This window comes from Carcharhinus amblyrhynchos, chromosome 1 (assembly GCF_965287045.1).
Source record: "Carcharhinus amblyrhynchos chromosome 1, sCarAmb.v2.hapA, whole genome shotgun sequence".
Lineage (NCBI taxonomy): Eukaryota > Metazoa > Chordata > Chondrichthyes > Carcharhiniformes > Carcharhinidae > Carcharhinus > Carcharhinus amblyrhynchos.
Window position 1 is genome coordinate 62786311 of NC_137324.1, and position 20137 is coordinate 62806447.

Below are 20137 nucleotides of genomic sequence, written 5' to 3' on the forward strand. Positions count from 1 at the left end.
ACAGTAAAATTCAGTGGCAAGATTTAACCTTGCTGGAAGTATGTGTGCGCATATCACCTTACTGTCCAGACACTGGCCTGAAGAATGACCAGTTACGTAGCTAAAGGCATTGATACCAATCTTAATGGATGATAAATTAATAACTAGGGATAGAAATTCTTCCTGGGCAGCACCGCGAAATTCAAACATCAAATATGTATGTCCTGTCCGTAGATTCAACACCAGAATATCTGGTGGGTATATAACAGACAGCTAATGTGTGATACCATTCAATTTATCCTACTACCCAAAATGAATTCCTATTTACTGTCAGATCAGCACTGAGAAGAATGCTGAAGTCTAGATGCACAATAATTCACACATCAGGATCCTGAGCGTTACATGACTTTGAGAACTTTGTCATGGGCAATCATAGATGAATATGACATCATGCAGCTTGGGAAGACATGTAGGAATTTAACCAGGCTAGGAAAACAGAGTGACCTCATTGGTTAAGAAGCACACATCAAACCATGCCATGGTGAACATGACATTGACTCAGTGCTGGAATAGGCTAACACTGCTGAGTACCTATTATAATGATAGCTTAACCCAGGGACTGTAACAGTGCATTTACTTGACATTCAAACTGAATCTTATGGGGGGAATTTTAATTGGAAAACTGGAATGGGGTTAGTGATTGGTCAAAAGGCTGAAAATATCAACATGTACAAAAACTGGCAGCAAGCTGCTGACTTCCACCTTTAGGCTTAGGATAAACTACTGAACTTAAGAAACCACTGAGAGACCAGTGGGATGGTAACTATAATGCGTGACGATTTCATTAAAGCAGGATTTGAACTTGAGTTCTGGGTGCACAGATTTTCCAGGCTTCATAGAACTTGCTAAGAAAATCACACATGAGAGAGCTGAACAAGCAAATCTGTTCAATACTGAGAACTCATAGCTGCTTCCTTGCCTTTGTGAAAGGCTTTTGCTCACAGGACTTATTCTGAAAGGGTGTTTGCAAAGAGCATTTCCAATACATTCAAATCAGTGCATTGGACCTTCACTTCCCAGCTGTCAACCTTCAGTTCAGCATGGGAGCCACTTCTACAGCTCTAACTGGGACGAGCACCAACTACAGCAATAGAAACAACATCAATAGCAATGGCAGCTGGCCTTCTCAGCCACAGGTTGCTCCACAGAGCAGAGGAGATGGTCACAGAGCTCAAGCTCAAAGGAAGTGATCTACCAAGTGCAAGCTATATAAGTAAAAGGGATAAGCTTCCTCGACATGACTGAGCAACAAGGCCTCAGGGCGCCCAGGCTTTTGTGGAAAGTTGCTGCTGACATCTGCAGCCTCCTGAAACAAGACATTCTTCCATGAGGACAAGACAGACAAACATTGCCAATGTAATGTCTGCCAAGGTCACCTCTTACTCCCATTTTCAATTGAGAGCAGGGTTTTGGGCTGGGACCCCAACATCAAGGTCAAATGAGAGCACAGAGCCCACATTTTGTGGGAAACAGCTACCCAGCCATGATTTCTCCTGAATTAGCCAAACCCAGTAAGCTTTTTTTTAATTCATTTGCGGGATGTACACATCACTGGTTAGGTCAGCATTTATTGCCCACTCCATAATTGATCTAGAAGGTGGTAGTGAGCTGCCTTCCTGAGCCACTGCAGTACCTGTGGTGTAAGTACACCCACAGTGCTTTAGGAAGGGAGTTCCAGGATTTTGTCCCAGCGGCAGTGAGGAAATAGCGATCTATTTCCAAGTCAGGATGGTGGGTGACTTGGAGGGCAACTTCCAGGTGATTCCAGGTACCTGCTGCCCTTATTCTTCCAGGTGACATTAGTCATAGGTTTGTAAGCTGCTGTCTAAGAAGCCTGCTGTGAATCTTGTAAATGGTGAACACTGCTGCCATTGTGTACTGGCAGTGGAGGGAGTGAATGTTTATAGATGGGGTACCAATCAAGCTTTATCCTAGATGGTATCAAGCTTCATGAGTGTTGCTGGAGCTGCAAGGAGAGAGTATTCCATCACACTGACTGTTGTAGATGATGGACAGACTTCAGGGGGGTCTGGAAATGAGTTATTCGCCACAGAATTCCCTGCCTCTGTTCAGTTTCTGATCAATGGTAATCTCCAGGATGTTGATAGTAGTGGATTCAGCAATGGTAATATCAGTGAATGTCATTGCTTGTTATCCAATTGGGGCAGTGGGCAGTCATTCAAAGCTGAAGGGCCAATAGGATGCTCTGTAATGTTGAAGGAGCTGCATCTTTCCATTATAATTAACACAAAGAAAGTATATCTCCATCTTGTCAAAGTTTACAATTTAAAAATGGCCACAGCTGCCAGGCCATCATTGTGGAGGGGACACTTCCAATGTGGGCCTGTAGTCGCAGCTATGGTAGGCAGAGAGGCCATAAAGCCTGTCTGAAATTGTTGCACTCTCCCAACTCGAGAGACCATCTCCAAGCAGCTGACCTCTCCCTGACATTACAGGGATCCACAGTAAGAAGTCTCACAACACCAAGTTAAAGTCCAACAAGATTACCTGATAGTAAACCCACTAGCTTTCAAATAAATTTGTTGGACTTTAACCTGGTGTTGAGAGACCTCTTACTGTGTTTACCCCAGTCCAACATCGGCATCTCCACACCATTACAGGGATCCTGCAGGCTAACTGGAAAATCCCAGTCAGCCTCTGATAATTGACTGTAATTCATCACAATCTTATCTTAATTGGTGACCCACTGTTTGCAAGAAAATGACCCAAGGGCCAACAAAATAGCAGCTGGCCAGCCGTATACCCTGCGGGCAAAAATCCTGCTCAGGGAATCACTGCCCCATGTGGGCAGTTAATCAAGGTGACCTCAGGTCATTCTAATGGGATTCACTCCTTATAATCTCCAGAACTTTCACGTACATCTGCTCAAGACCTCCTGAACGCTTCCACAATTTCTTCAATCTGCTCCCGTAAATCCTCCCTCATGTCTTTGTACCTCCTAACCGAGTGAGGGATGGAAATTTGGAGACAAGACCTACCCTCTGAGGATGAGACTGACCGCCTCTGTGAGGAACCCTACCGAAGATGCAGGGGAAAGATACAACCAGAGCCACATGAGCTTAAAAGGTAATCACTGAAAAAGCCAATTGGTTGCTGAAAAAAGATTCAGGTCATCTGGACAGATTAGGGAGTTTCCAACAACAAGGGTATCGGGAACGGTGGTGGTTCACTGTGCCTTGCACAACATGAAGAAAGGATTGGAGCTAAAGGAGAAGGAATGTGCTGACTACCCTACATCCATCAAAAAGGGAACGGAGGAGATTTGTGTGACCAGGGCCACTCACTTTGCTGCCAGAGAAACCTGTGCCATGTTCATCAGGCACACTTCACATAACCTGAATATGTGAAGCTACAACAATGCTAAACCCTATAACCAAAAGAGAAGATGCTGGAAAATCTCAGCAGGTCTGGCAGCATCTGTAAGGAGAGAAAAGAGCTGACATTTCAAGCCCCTCAAAATCAAAGCTTTGACAAAGCTTTTTCTCTCCTTGCAGATGCTGCCAGACCTGCTGAGATTTTCCAGCATTTTCTCTTTTGGTTTCAGATTCCAGCATCTGCACTAATTTGTTTTTTATTTAATACTAAACCAAATGACCCCTAAAATACAAATAAATATTGTAGTGAAAAACTCCTCCATCGCATTCTGCCCCTTTGCTCATTTACCTTTCTGGTCGTGCCATTCTCCTCAAGGTGAATGGGTTGTGGGTCATTACACTACACCCTGATTCCTCACTTTATGGGCAGAATTTTCCGACATGCCCCACAGCGTGTTTTGAGGTGGCAGAGGCAGCTTACCATTGGCCGCCAGCTGGATCTCCTAGTCCCACCAATGTCTACATCATTTTGCGTGGCTCACCCATTCACTGTGGAGAACATGCCATGAGGGGGGGTTCATCATTGGCAGGACCAGAAGATCCAACCAGTGGGAAGGGCCTGAAAATTCCATCCCATGTAAAATTAAAGACAACACATTTTAACATCTAGATTTTAAAAGTATAAATAACTTCTAAAACCTGTGAATGTTTACTCCATAATTTTCAACCTATATGCATAATATAGAAAGCTTATTTGCTTATACACCTCAAAGTATGTTTAAATAGTTAAACAGCCAGATAAAGTGGACTGTAAGAAATTGAAATGAAACATGTTGGTCACTAAAATCTAATAATTTGATAAAGTTTATATCTTGGCAATCCCACATGCAATTCTAAAAATAATTTATTCAGCTCTTTCTTGCTGGAAATGTACTGATACACTTAGTGAGGTTTTTAATCATTAGTCAACAGAGGCACTTTGCCTCAGGAAATAGGTATAGCAAATAGAAGAGAAGCCCACAATGTTAAAACAAACCACACACATTCTCTGCAGGCTGCAAATGAAATTGTGCATCTTGACCAATAGATTACAGATGATGCAGAAGATTAGAGTGGTTAGTTTTTCCATTCCGCCCCTCCTAACCACTGTGAGCAACTTCCTCCCACCCCAACTCCTAATGCAGCAATTATCATTAAAAACGAGCATGAAGCGGGATGGGCGGGGGGGGGAGGCCACAGCTGGTGTGTCTGGTCCTGAAACCTGCTGCCTGAGTTGTTTCAAAAGTTCTTAGAGCACTGTGTTATTCTGCTGATAGTGGCTGTGAGTGCGGGACATATGAGATTGGCGGGGAGGTGTGAATGAAGGAAGCAGGCTTAAGGGGCTGGACGGATGAGATCCTGAAAGAGAAGGCAACACCAGACAGCAATGAGATCTCAGAATGATGCAGCCTGAGTAAGAAAAGTGCCTATTGGCCTTGACTATCCTGATGCGGAAAGTAATTGTGCCCTCTAACTGGGGCGCTACGGTGGCACAGTGCAGCCACAGTGCTAGGGACCCGCGTTCAATTCCGGCCTCAGGTCACTGTCTGTGTGGAGGTTGCATTCTCTCCCCCATGTCTGTGTGGGTTTCCTCCAGGCGCTCCAGTTTCTTCCCACAGTCCAAAGATGTGCGGGTTAGGTTGATTGGCCAGGCTAAATTGACCCTGGTGTCAGGGAGATTTGCAGGGTAAATGTGTGGGGTTACAGAAATAGAGCCTGTGTGGCATTGCAGTTGGTGCGGAGCCAATGAGCTGAATAGCCTCATTCAGCACTGTAGGGATTCTATGAATCTATATCTGGACAAGTTGAGCGTGCCTCCTTCTTTCAATTCTAGGCTTCTGAGATCTTGTCGACATGCGAACTAAGTGATGGAAGAAGCATATGCACAGGGTGAAGCGTAATGGATGAAAGATGAGGCAGAGCTCCAGGTGAAGGACTGCTAACATACTGTTCAGGCTTTGTTGAATTTTACAAAGCAAAGGGACTCTGATGCTTCTGCTGAAACAGTTTTTTCTAAGACCAAAAATTTAGAGGCACCTCAGATGCTGGCCATGAGGAGATCTTGTACATTGATCTGTTGCAATACTGCACATTTCAGTACAGTATTTGCAAAATAGAAAGGGAAAACTAAAAAAAAAATTCCTGAGACACGTTTGTCAAACTAATTGGTCATCGAGAGTAAACCCTTAACAATGTCACAGTCTCAAAGTCAAGGAGGGCGATAATAACTCATTGTTCAAGGATAAATGCTTGGGTCCATGCGATCAAAAGAGACTGATGGTGCATTACTGCCAGATCCCAATTTCTGCCATTGAGAATCCATTAGCCCCAAAGGTGGACATAGCCATCCAGTTGGCCTTGCCAAGGAGGGATGGACAACCTCATGTTAGAATCTCCAGTGACATAGTAAATATGGGAGGGAACAGCTGGACGGAAACCAAGAGCGACTCTGACGATGCAAGGGCATTGACCGGGGCCAATGAAGTGATGAAGATGGAAAGATCCCGATATGTGGATGAGCAGTAGCCAGATAGGATACAGGACCAGTTGCTTCCAGGGCCGGGAGGCCAATGGGTGAGGGGAGGTTCTGAAGTTAAGCGGCTAGGACACCAAGCTGGCTCTCTCTCTCTGTCTCTCCTTACTGATGGAGATGTTATGGAGCCAGTGGAACACAGATTCCAGCGGCAATCGTGGTAACATCCAGTGCCAGGAGCCCAGGGGGCTGCAAGGCAGGCTCAAGGCCCAGAGGCCACTGCAGTTAAACAGTGAAGGCAAAGACGGAGACTGAGGGTATACACGACCCAAGAGTCCTTCATGGAGCTGTCAACCAACATGTGCCGCCAAAGGCTCCACCTCACTGTGCAGTACCTATGCCATATTCTTTGCACTTGGAGGAGGAGGGCACCCTGTGTCCATGAGGGTCACGGCACCCCTCAACTTCTAAACAACAGGTTCATTCCAGGATTCAATAAAGTGACCTGTAAGGCATTTTGCAAGCAAGCAAAATGGAGGATGCATTCTACGCAAGGCTGTCGGACTCCATTCATTTCAATCTGGACCAGGCCCAGCAGGATGACAAGGCTGCGGGATTCAGCATCACAGCTGGTCTGCCACAGGTACAGAGGGCAATCGACTGGATTCATGTCGCTCTATGCGCCCAATGTCACTGACTTTCTGACGGAACATCTTACCTTGGCTCTATCCCCATAACCCCATGTAATTCCCCCCCCTAATCCCCCAAACCTACAAATCTTGGGACACTAGGAGGTAACTTAGCATGATCTGCTAGCTGTGCAGATACATGGATTTGGGCCTGTGTCTGTGGGAGTTTGCGCATTCTCCCTGTGGTTGCGTGGGTTTCCTCCAGGCGCTCCGGTTTCCTCCCACACCCCAAAGATGTGCTCTTAGGCTGATTGGTTTTACCAAATTGACACTATTCTCCCCTGAATCTGGCTAAGTTAGGGGTTCCATTCGTAGACATGCAGGGTAGAATAGGTGTAGGGTGATGCGGCGGCACGGGCTCGTTGGGCCGAAGGGCCTGTTTCCCGTGCTGGGTTGTTCTTTGTTCTTTGTTCTTTGACCCATTGACCTAACCTGCACAGTTTTGGATTATGGAAGGAAACCAAAGCACCCAAAGGAAACCTACAAGGCCACAGGAAGAACATGCAAATTCACAGAATCACCCAAGGCCAAAATTGAATCCAGGTCTCTGACACTGCGAGGCTGCAGTGCCAGAAAGGGCATGACTTCTATTGCAGCCACTTTGTGCAGAAAATAATATCATTTAAATAAATGATACTTTTACAAATATTGATGGAAATGCAAACATCGATGTGTAAGAAGAGAATATGGAACAATTGTTAGAATTAGCTGTGGAAAAGAAGTAGGCTTTGAAAAAATGAGTGAATCCAACACCAAGCCATGCTTGAATAAGTCTGTTGAAAGAAGTCAGATAGAATGGCAGTGACTTTATTCACAATTTATTGCTCCTCATTAAATATACAAATTATACCATGGACTAGGGAATAATTGATTTTGCATCCTTATTCAACAAGCAATACAAAGATAAGCCAGATAACTATGGATGAGAAAGCTTATTACAGTTATGGGTTAATTCTTAGAACCTATTATTCAACATTAAATTAGTAAGCACTTCATAATGTATGGGTTATTTGAAGAAGTGGATAGCTGAAGGCAATGAAATAAAGGTAGTGTAAATGGATTTTCAGAAGGCATTCAATAAAGTTTCTCACAGAGGCTTGATACAAACAAACATTCAGGCCTATGGTACAGGATAGAATATCTTTGCCATGGTGTGGAGATGCTGATGTTGGACTGGGGTAAGCACAGTAAGAAGTCTTACAATAACATCAGGTTAAAGTCCAACAGATTTATTTGGTAGCACAAGCCACAAGCTTTCAGAGCGCTGCTCCTTCATTAGGTGAGTGGGAGTTCTGTTCACAGGATGTCTCGGCACTCTACACCAGCATCCCTCATGATGATGATGGCATTGCTGCAACTGCCTCAGTACTCAATGCCGACAACTGTCAATCTCCAGATGCAACTTTACAACTCATCCACTTCATCCTGGGTGACAATGTCTTCACCTTAACAGCCAGTTCTTCATCCCGACACATGGAACAGCCATGGGGACCAAGTTAGCACCTCAATATGCCAACATCTTCATGCACAGGTTCAAACAAGATCTTTTCACCCACAGGACCTTCAACCGATGCTATACACTAGATACATCGATGACATTTTCTGCCTTTGGACTCATGGTGAACAATCAGTGAAACAACTATATGATGACATCAACAAGTTCCATCCCACCATCAGACTCACCATGGACCACTCTCTGGAATCGACTGCATTCTTGAATGCACGCATCTCCATCAAGGACTCAGCACTTCACTATACTGCAAGCCCACAGATAACCTCACGATGCTCCACTTCTCCAGCTTCCATCCTACACACATTGAAGAAGCCATCCCCTACAGACATGCCCTCTGTATACAAAGGATCTGCTCAGATGAGGAGGATCACAACAGACACCTCCAGACGCTGAAAGATGCCCTCATAAGAACAGTATATGGCGCTTGGCTCATCGATTGACAGTTCCGATGTGCCACAGCAACAAACCGCACTAACCTCCTCAGAAGACAAACACGGGACACAGCGGACAGAGTACCCTTCATCATCCAGTACTTCCCCGGAGCAGAGAACCTACAATATCTTCTCCAGAGCCTTCAACATGACATTGATGAAGGCGAACATCTCGTCAAGGCCATTCCCTCACCCCCACCTCTTACCTTCAAACAACCGCTCAACCTCAAACAGACTATTGTCCACAGCAAACTACCCAGCCTTCAGGAGAACAGTGACAAACCACACAATTCTGCCACAGCAATCTCTGAAAGACATGCCAAATCATTGACACAGATGCCATCATCTCACATGAGAACACCATCCACCAGGTACATGGTACATTCTCTTGCAACTCAGCCAATGTTGTCTACCTGATACACTGCAGGAAAGGATGTCCCCAGGCATGGTATATTGGAGAGACCATACAGACACCACGACAATGAATGAATGCTCGACAATCACCAGGCAGGAGTGTTCTCTTCCTGTTGGGGAATCTTCAGCGGTCATGGGCATGCAGCCTCTGATCTTCAAGTAAGCGTTCTCCAAGGCAGCCTTCACAATACACAACAATGCAGAATCACTGAGCAGAAACTGATAGCCAAGTACCACACACGAGGAAGGACTCAACCGGGATCTTGGGTTCATGTCATACTATCTGTAATCCCCACGACTTGCCTGGGCTTGCAAAATCTCATTAGCTGTCCTGGCTGGAGACAATAAACATCTCTTTAACCTGTTCTTAAACCTCTCTCCATTTACATTGTCAGTACCTTTAAGACTTGCATTCCAACCATTATTTTGTAAATTGAATTTGTGTCCTTATATGCCCTGTTTGTGAACAGAAATTCCACTCACCTGATGAGGGAGCAGTGCTCTGAAAGCTTGTGGTTTGTGCTATCAGATAAACCTGTTGGACTTTAACCTGGTGTTGTGAGACTTCTTACTAGAATATGGTTGGCAGAGAGGGAACAAAGGAAAAAAATTCATTCACACAGTGCACTGCGTAGATTGGCATTACCATCACTGAATCCACCACTACCACACCTGTGTGGGCAATTCGGTGGCACAGTGGTTAACACTGCTACCTCACAGTGCCAGGGACCCAGGTTCGATTCCCAGCTTGGTTCATTGTCTGTGTGGAGTTTGCACGTTCTCCCCTTGTCTGCGTGGGTTTCCTCCGGATGCTCCGGTTTCCTTCCACAGTCTGAAAGACATGCTGGTTACGTGCATTGACCCAAACAGGTGCCTCAGTGTGGCAACTAGAGAATTTGACAGTAACTTCATTTCAGTGTTAATGTAAGCCTTAATTGTGACTAATAAATAAACTTTACTTTATCAACATCCTGGGAGTTACCATTAACCAGGAACTGAACTAGACTAGCCATATAAATACTGTTACTACAAGAGCAGGTCAGAGGCTAGGAATTCTGCAACAATAACTCGCCTCCCGACTCCCAAAACACATCCACCAAGTACAAGGCACAAGGCAGGCGTGTAATGGAATACTCTCTACTTGTCTGGATGATAGCAGCTCCAACAACATTCAAGACAAAGCAGCCACTCTGGCTGTGACCCATCCATCACTTCCAACATTTACTCCCTCCACCACCAATGCACAATGACAGTTGTTTATGTCACCTCAAGATACATTGCAGAAACTCAGTAAGGCTCCTTCAACAACACTTCCCAAATTCACAACCTCTACCATCTAGAGGGACAAGGGCAGTAGATGCATAAGAACACCATCACCTGCAAGTTCCACTCCAACCTGCGCATCATCCTGATTTGAAACTACATCACTGTTTCTGGGTCAAAATCCTGACGAAGGAGCAGCACTCCGAAAGCGAGTGACTTTTGCTACCAAATAAACCTGTTGGACTTTAACCTGATCTTATGAGATTTCTTACTGTGTTAACCAGTGATTCCAATGTCCCATGAAAGAATAAAAATGGGAGATGACGGAGCAGTGATAATTTCACTGGATTAGTAATCCAGAGGCCCAGACTAATGCTCTGAGGACATGGGTTCAAATCTCAACATGGCAGCTGATGGAATTTAAATTCAATTAATAAATCTGGAATATGAAGGTGCTCTCAGTAATGGTGACCATGACACTATCACTGATTATTGTAAAAAACCATCTAGTTCACTAATGCCCTTTAGGAAAGGAAATCTGCCATCCTTACCTGGTCTGGCCTATATGTGACTCAAGACCCAGAGCAATGTGGTTGACTCTTAACTGACATAGCAAGACATTCAATTCAAGGGCAATTAAGGATGGGCAACAAAAGCTAGTCTTTCCAGAGATGTCCAGATTCCATGAAAGAATAAAGAAAATAAATGATTCCTCAAGGATAGAAGGTATCATGTGCTGCTACCTTCACTTTGAAATGGCATAATGCAGATTAATTATTTTACCGTGGAGTTAGGATGTATCAATGATTCATTGACTTGGACAGCAATGTGGTTGCCTTTTAACAGTCCTCTTAAGTGGTCCAATAAGCCACTCAGTGGTTTTCAAGAATTAGCGATGGACAACAAATGCTGGCTTTGCATTTGATGCTGGAGTTCAGACTGGTGAATGACACTAGATTTTCTTCCTTGAAAGATATTAGTGAAGCAGAAGTATTTTCACAATAATCCAGTTCACTATTGATGATATTTGCTTTCACTGAATTTAAGTTCCCCAATAATATGGTAGGTATAAACCCATATGCCTGCATCCTGCAAATTATTTTTTCAAAAACAAAAACAGTTCTTCATTATAAAGCATGAAGTAAATATGTTGGAAACAGACAGATAAATAATAGGAAATCAGGTTACCTTTACAAATTGCTCCAGATTTTCCATTGATGGTCAAAATTCTGGACTTGTTCAAGCTGCAAGACAACACTCTCTGAGCTTTCTATTTGGAAGGATATTTTCAAAATGATGATCAATATTAGTTTTGGTAATAAAACAGAAAGAACTAGAAATATTCAGCAGTTCTTAGAGCACTGTACACAGAGAGAAACAGAACTAATGGGTCAAACTTGCAAATGGCCACAGAGACAGGAAGGGTTACACTGGACAGAGTGCAGAAGGGATTCACCAGAATGCTCCTGCTTCATTTAAGTTATGAAGAGAGGTTGGATAGGTTTGACTTGTTTTTGTTGGGGCAGGAAGACTTGTATACCTGATCAAAGTATATAAGACTGGGGAGGTCTTAAAGCAAACATTTTGAGTTCCTAATGTTACATTTCATTCCATAAGAATTGCAAGTCACAGAGAATAGTCCATCGGATTCAGAGAATGACCTAGATCCAGTCTAATAGTTTATTATCACTGAACTATTAATCCAGAAACTCAGCTAACATTGTGGGGACCAGGGTTCAAATCCCATCATGGAGATGGTGAAATTGGAATTCAATTTAAAAAATCTGGAATTAAGAATCTACTGATGACCATGAAACCATTGTCAATTGTTGGAAAAAACCTATCTAGTTCACTTTTGTCCTTTAAGAGAAGGAAATCTGCCATTCTTACCTGTTCTGGCCTACACATGATTCCAGAGCCACAGCAATGTGGTTGAATCTCAACTGCCTTCCAAGGGTAACTAGGAATGGACAATAAATGTTGGCCAGCCAGCGCTGCCCATGTCCCACAAAAGAATTAAAAAAAAGATTATGAGGAGCATGGACAGAATGGATAGGGAGCAGCTGTTCTCCTTAGTTCAAGGGTCAGTCATGAGATGACACAAGTTCAAGGTGAGAGGCAGGAGTTTAAGGGGTGTGTTGTGAAGGAATACTTTGTTATCCAGAGTGTGGTGGCAGTCTGGAATGCACTGTCTGGGAGGGTGGTAGAGGCGAGTTGCCTCACATCCTTTAAAAAGTACCTGGATAAGTACTTGGCACGTCATAACAAGGCTTTGGGTGAAGCATTGGTAAGTGGGATTAGATGGGATGTGTTGGTGCAGACTCGATGGGCTGAAGGGCCTGTTCTGCACTGTATAATTCAATGATTCTGAAAGGCAATAGGGCCACAATTTCACACCATCAGTTGACATGCCAGTTTAAGGTTATTTTTGAACATGTAAATTTGGAGAGGCTAGCCAATTAGGTATCATATTGTCTAATAGGACCACATTGTTGATGCTGACTAGAAGTCTGCAATGGAGCCCATCCTGAGGTAAAAACCTTACCAAGGAATGGAGGCTGCCTCCCTGCAGCAAACTATAGGGCCAATGCTCCCCCACCCCGCCTAGCCTCAGTGCCACAGGGCTAAAGCTACGCCCTCAGGCCAGCCTTTGAAAGGGTTGCCCCTCCAAGACAACGGCTTTGCAGCTGTGGTCTCTGGGTGTTCTGATGCCCCCATCCAGAGGCACTCTATCTTTTTAGTTCCCTACACCAGCAACTCCGACTTGCTGGGACTGCTGATCTGTACATACTGGAGGGTCTCTTACTGGCTCTCTAGCCTTGGAGCCCATCCGTAATAAGGCAGGGTCCTGGAGGCAGCCAATAAATTGGCCAGCTTGTCAAAAGTTATCCCTCTGCCAATAGCTCTGAGTTTCCAATCTGGAATTCCGCTCGGTGTCAAATTCAGCACAACGTTTTAGATCAATGACCTTTATGAACTATTATAATGGTTTCCTTCTGCACTGTAAGGATTCTATGATTCAGTGATTCTAAAAATGCTAAGCAGAAAAAATCAAGTAATGTTTATTTATTAGTCAGGAGTAAGGCTTACATTAACACTGCAATGAAGCTACTGTGAAATTCCCCTAGTCACCACACTCTGCCACTTGTTCAGGTCAATGCACCTAATCAGCACATCTTTCAGACTGTAGGGGGAAACCCATGCAGACACAGGGAGAACGTGCAGACTCCACACAGACAATGACCCAAGCTGGGAATCAAACCCAGGTCCCTGGCACTGAGGCATAACCACTGTGTGACAATACCGCCCCCATAAGTTTTAAAACTTATTGCCGGATTTAAAGCAAAGTTTCAGTAGAATGTGCTTGTAGTACATATCCATGTGCCTAGACATTGCTGGACACATAGGAAATGGAGCAGTTGGCCCCTTAAACCTGTTTGGTGAGATTATGGTTGATCCACAGCTTTTGCCCCATATCCCTTAATTCATCTAGTTCCTCTCTCAATATCAGATTTAAAATCTACAATTGATCAATTATCACTTGCTGTTTCTTTAAGAGAACTCCAAACTTCTACCACCTTTTGTGTGTAGATGTGTTTCCTATGTTCACTCCTGAAAGGCCTAGCTCTTGTTTTTAGACTATATCCCCTAAATCCTAGATTCCCCAAATACCGGATATAATTTCTCCCAACCTCCCCTACATATTCCCTTTAATATACTGAAACCTGAATCAAATCATGCTTAACCTTCTATATTCCAAAGAATACAACTTTGGTTTGTATAACCTTTCCTCATGATTTGATGCTTGGAAGCCAGGTATCATTCTGGTAAATCTACACTGTACCCTCGTCAATACATCCTTTCCCAGGTGTGATGCCCAAAACTGCTCACTGTATTCAAGGTCGGGTCTAACCAGGGTTTTGTAAAACCATAGCGTATTTTCTACTCACTTTAATTTTAGTCCTCAAGTTATAAAAGCCAGCACTTCATCAGCCTTTTTTGATTATTTTCTATTCCTGTTCATGACGTTTTAATGATCTATGTACCTGGATACTCTCATCTCGTTGAACCTCCAAAGGTCTAGTTTTTCACCATTTAGAAAGTACCCAGTTTTATCTTTCATGTTCAAAAAGGATGACCTCACATTTGCCTGCATTAAAATTCATTTACACTATTGCTCATATCTTAATATCTCTTAATATGCTTCCAAGATTTCTTTGCAGTATTCTGCTTTTATTTAGCAACACGCACATCATGCTAGCCTAGCATCTGGTGTGATTGCACCAAATTTCTCTACCAGTTTAACAAAGGTATGAATCATCTTATTTGAATTTTACCAGACAGGAAAAAACAAGTCATAAACCTCACAGATGTGCAAAAGATTAAATTCTCAAATCAAATTGTGAAAACTATTCTAAAACATCTATAAACCATGGGGTGGGTGAATGAGCTTAAATGAAGGAGCTAGTAACATTCAGACTTGAGCCCCAGGTTGTGTTTTTTTTAAGTGTAATTGTTTGAAATGTTGATTTAAACATCTCTTAAGTAACCCTTACTTAAGGTCTGGTCTTCAATTTGTAAATAAATAGGATGGGTGGATTGGCCAAGGTAAATTGCCCCTTAGTGTCCCAAGAAGTGTATGTAAGATGGATAAACAGGATAAATACCTGGGGTTTTGGGAATAGAGTGGGGGAGATGGGCATGGGTACTGTTGGAAAGTCAGTGCAGACTCAACTTGATGGACCAAATGGCTTCCTTCTGCACTGTAGGGATTCTATGATTCAGTGATTCTAAAAATTCTAAGCAGAAAAAATCAAGTAGGCTAACCTCAGCCCAATCATTCAAGGCAGTGCATCTAGATTGCTCAGTCATAAAATGTATTTCAAAAGCAAAATAGTTTTTAAATATGGACTTTAATCAGTTTTAAGAACTATTATGTAGTTTTAAAGTAAAGTTTATTTGTTAGTCACAAGTAAGGCATACGTTAACACTGCAATGAAGTTACTGTGAATTCCCCTTTTCACCTCACTCCAGCACCTGTTTGGGTCAATACACCTAACCAGCACATCTTTCAGACTGTGGGAGGAAACCCACACAGACGCAGGGAGAACGTGCAGACTCCACACTGATAATGACCCAAGTTGGGAATCAAACCCAGGTCCTTGGCACTGAGGCAGAAGTGCTAACCACTGTGCAACCATGTCGCCTCCGTAAGTTTTAAAACTTACTGCCTGATTTTAAAGCAAAGGTGGTAAAGCAAAGGATCAGAGAAAGGTGGTAGAACTCTAATGTTGCCTACCTGTTTTGTTAAAATGTAGCTTTCTTTCTGATTGTTTAAAAAGTGGTTGGCAATGTGCTGGCTGGATTGCTTCTGATCAGTGAGGCAGTAATCGGTAAACGGTGCTGCAGATATTCTCTTCCTGTTTGCAGTGTCTGTCGTGTTGGCCAACAATAAAAAATAGTTATCAAGCACTGGACACAGTGGACACAACTACAAAGCAAGACTAGGAGATAATCGTATCTGGTTTACTTTGGACAAATTAGTTTTAAAAATCAAAATCTGTATCTACAAGCTGTGCACACATAAAGCTGAGTCTGGATGCCTGAGAAAGAAATGTGTTCACCTAACATCCCTTATATTATTGGCTTTCGGAGCGCTGCTCTTTCATCAGGTGAGTGCAGTCTCTGTCACTCAGCTGATGAAGAAGCAGCGCTTCAAAAGCTTGTGATACCAAATAAACCTGTTGGACTTTAACCTGGTGTTGTGAGACTTCTTACTGTGCCCACCCCACTCCAATGCCAGCATCTCTGCCTCATATTCTTGAGTATAGACTTCACAACATGCACTTCTAAAAATGTTTAAACTAAATAATGCAGATTTTTAATATTTGAACATTGCTTAAGTGCTCAAAAGTCTATAACAATGGTACATAATGACAATAAGTGCAGTTGTAAATATGGTTTGCCTTTAAAATGTTGTATAATAATGAACTGAAAAAAACAAAGTTTGTTAATTATGGGGCAGCTTTAGGCAATGGCACAGATTGATCACTTTTTCATTTAAAAAAATGTTCATTATGCCGTGATTAGTTTTCTGGTGTATTGTTAAGAACATTTAAAAGTGGAATGGGAAATAGCTGGGTCAGTTAGTTTGCTGATAGTAAAGTTTATTTAGTAGTCATAAGTAGGCCTAAATTCACACTGTAATGAACTTACTGTGAAAATCTCCTAGTCACCACGCTCCGGTGCCTGTTCGGGTAAACTGAGGGAGAATTTAGATTGGCCAATGCACCTAACCTGCACATCGTTCGGAATGTGGGAGGAAACTGGAGCACCTAGAGGAAACCCACACAGACACAGGGAGAACGTGCAAACTCCACACAGACAGTCACCCAAGGCCGAAATTGAACCCGGGTCCCTGGCACTGAGAGGCAGCAGTACTAATCAGTGTGCCACTGTGCCACTCTGCGAATGTGCAAGGTTACAGGCAGAAGGCAAGAAAATGGCACTGAACAAATTGATCATTCAAAGCTGATGTAGGCACATTGAGCCGAATGGTCTCTTTCTGCACTGTAACAACTCTGTGATCCTGTTATGACCAGTCCACTGGTCCTCAGTGCAGGGTATCTGCTGTGTAGATGGTAGGTGACACCTAATTTGAAAGATTAATTACCTTCTGGTTCAGTTCAAATTTATCAAATTATAATTCAATATCACAGGAAAATAAGTGTATTGTTATTGCACCACCTAGCGGCAGCTTTGGAACAAACACGTCCCAAATTAATTATATTTGGGATTATTTCATTCCATAAGAATTTAGCTTTAATGTGTAATCCATTGTGCTGAGAATATTTTAAATTACCGAGGAATAATATTGGAAACTGTGATTGTTAACCTAAGGCTTATTATTGCTTTGCAACACACAAAAGTTTGTCATTCTTTACAATTCCTACACCCTGCACATGCCTGTGTTTAATAAAATAGTTTTCCTCATTTACTGACTCTCGAGAACATTAACTCCTTGTTATAACTGTTCAGGTATCCTCCAGCACATTGACTATGCAGCAAGTATTCACCTTAACAATTTGGGAGACAAGTAGGTCACACTTTTTTTTGAAAAACAAGCATCTAAATTGCCAGTAGGGGTCAGTATTGGACTGACAGCTCGGGAACCCAAAGCTATTGAGAACAATGACGGCAGCCCTATCATCAGCCACGTGAAATCAGCCAAGTCAATACAAACTTGGACCTCTCAATGTTTTTTTGTCTCTTTGTGGCTTTCATCGCAATGTGTGGCGATAAGTTACTTAAGTATTTAGGAAAAGCAAACAAAAATGTTGGGGCAGAAACCGTGCAATTTAAATTGTTCAGTTACGAGGTCGTTCTGGTGGGGTCAGATGAGTGAAAAAGAAAGGGGATGGAACCTGAATCCACTGAGTTGCTGGTAATTGCGATTTCGGGACAAGTGCGGCTTCTTCACGTTTCAACTACATTTAAGCAAAGCAAACGTAAAATACTGCGGATGCTGGAAATCTGAAATAAAAACAAAACATGCTGGAAATACTCGGAGCTCATGCACATCTGTAAAGAGTAAAAGAGTTCTAGACATTATGACGGGAATCCATTAAACGTACCTGACTGGTTTGACAGAGGAAATACATACCAGATTTATAATTTTTATTATATTAACATAAAAAGAGATAAATCAGGAAACAATCCCTTCTACCACACACAAATAAGATGTTCACTTTTAATGCTGTTTCATATTTCCATTGAAAGATACATTAATTTTGTTAACAGTATTAGACACATACCTGGAGTCTTACAATGCCGTGGATATGCTGGCTGAAAATCCACCTTCCTGCTTGGAGGACGATTCAGTTTGGCTAAATTTCCCATATCTGTCTCTGTCTCTTCCTGGAACCCAGGCCTAGTCTCTGCCCCTGCATCGATCTTAGCAATAGCCACTAATGCAGTTCCATTCTCTGCTCCTGCCCCACCCTCAGCTGCTACCAATGTCCCTTCTTCTGCTTGTATCACTACTTCTCCTTCAGTACTAAGCCCATCTCTTGCTGCTCTCTCTGTCGCTGTCCCTGCATTTGTTAATGCCCCAGTTCTAGTCCTGCCTTCCTCTTCAATTACAGTTATTCCTGGAGCTCCATTTGATGCAGCCGCGCTTTTATATTCTCTCCTGCGTAGATTTTGCCACTTAGCAACAATTGGGCTGCTGCTGGCCACCGGACTTGGTAGTTCCCATTTCACCTTGTTCCCTGGTGTATTGGTTTTGAATAAAGAAATCATCGGCTTTCCTCCTCCTGCCACCTGCAAATCAGTAAAGTGAGAGAGAATGTGTCAAGAGGAGATGCAGGATTAACATGAAAAATTATTATAATATTAAGAGACAGTTTGGGAGTCATTTTGGAAGTTGCAAAATATACAATGACACACATTGTGATGTCCAACCAAACTTCAGATCCTGAGGAATACAACATTAAAGATACTGGCAGAAAGGTTATTCAGGGGTGAGGAGCATGAAATCCCACAGGAATTCCAAAGCATAGTTTATGTCTGCGGGATTTCCCATTCTGATTATCCTTGCCCCATCCCAATGACATAATGCAAACCCCAGCCATTTTACACTGTCACACACAGTCAGAATTACCCCAAGTTGAATGACTTGCCATGATTATAGCTAGCAATTACCGAGCAGTTAGACAGAGCGAGTGTATCTCTGTTTTGGAACTGCTGGGATTGGGAACCCCATCTGAATGTATTTACATATAATGAGTAGGCATTTAAATTGATAGTCCCTCCCAATGGATTGTCTGACAGATCCTGCAAGGCACAAACCTGGTGGGATGTGAATACGTCTCTGGGGGAGAGAGTCAAGCCTGGGCAGTACCCTAACACTACCTGAGCACCTCCTGTGCACTACCCCTTGGCATTGCTCTTGACAATGTGATTTCAATCCTTTCTATCACACCTGGGACAGTAATGACATGAGCAGGGCCGTGCTGGAGTTTGTGGCTTGGACAATTTTAATTCCCAAGCCTCATTTTAATCATTGGCGCCCCTGAAAAACTGGCAGAGTCAATGCAGAGGATAGTGGATGGGTATGGGGAATTGTGTGACTGTGGGGTATGAGCAGTAACCTGAGACAATACGCCCAGCAAGGTCAGTGTAGGGGGCAATGAAGGTGGTGGGGGTGGAGGGGAAGGAAAGGTGGAGCTCCAGGATGATGACAGCTAGTGTAGAGGAAAGACCCAGGACTGAGGTGACCAAAGGTTCCCTTGCACCTCCTGGCTCACAAGCAAGCTTGCAAAGGAGGCCATAGATTAAAATATTTGACAGAGTCTCTTCAGGCCTACTCCCACTTGGCATATAAAAATGTTTGCTATCTGACATAAATGGAGTAAAGAATGTATCCAAATTATTGAGATAAGCATCGGAGCCACCTGCCTTTGAGGCACCAGCAGTTCCAAAACAGAGATACACTCACTCTGCCTAACTGCTCAGCAATTACTAGCTGTAACCATGGCAAGTCATTCAACCTGGGTTAGGTATTTTCCCTTGTGATGCAAAGTGTTCGCTAAGGACCTCACCCATCTAATCTGGCTCCACACACAAATTCCCTCCACTGTCCTTGAGTGGACCGACCCTTCCTTAGGGACCTACCCTCTCTAGCATAAAACTATATTTTGAATTGCACCTAGGGGTGATACAAATCTCTGCAGCTCACAACAAATCCTACACAGGAATCATGTAGAATAAAATAAGACAACCCAATGAAAATAATTTCTAATCACGTGAATGAAGATAGTCCATTCTCTTCGAGGCCCGAGAAGGTGTCAGTGTGTTGAGTGAGAAGTGGAAATATTTTGTGATTTCACCATCACTGATGAAAAAGCACAAAAGTTACATAATCTGCTATTATTTTAGCT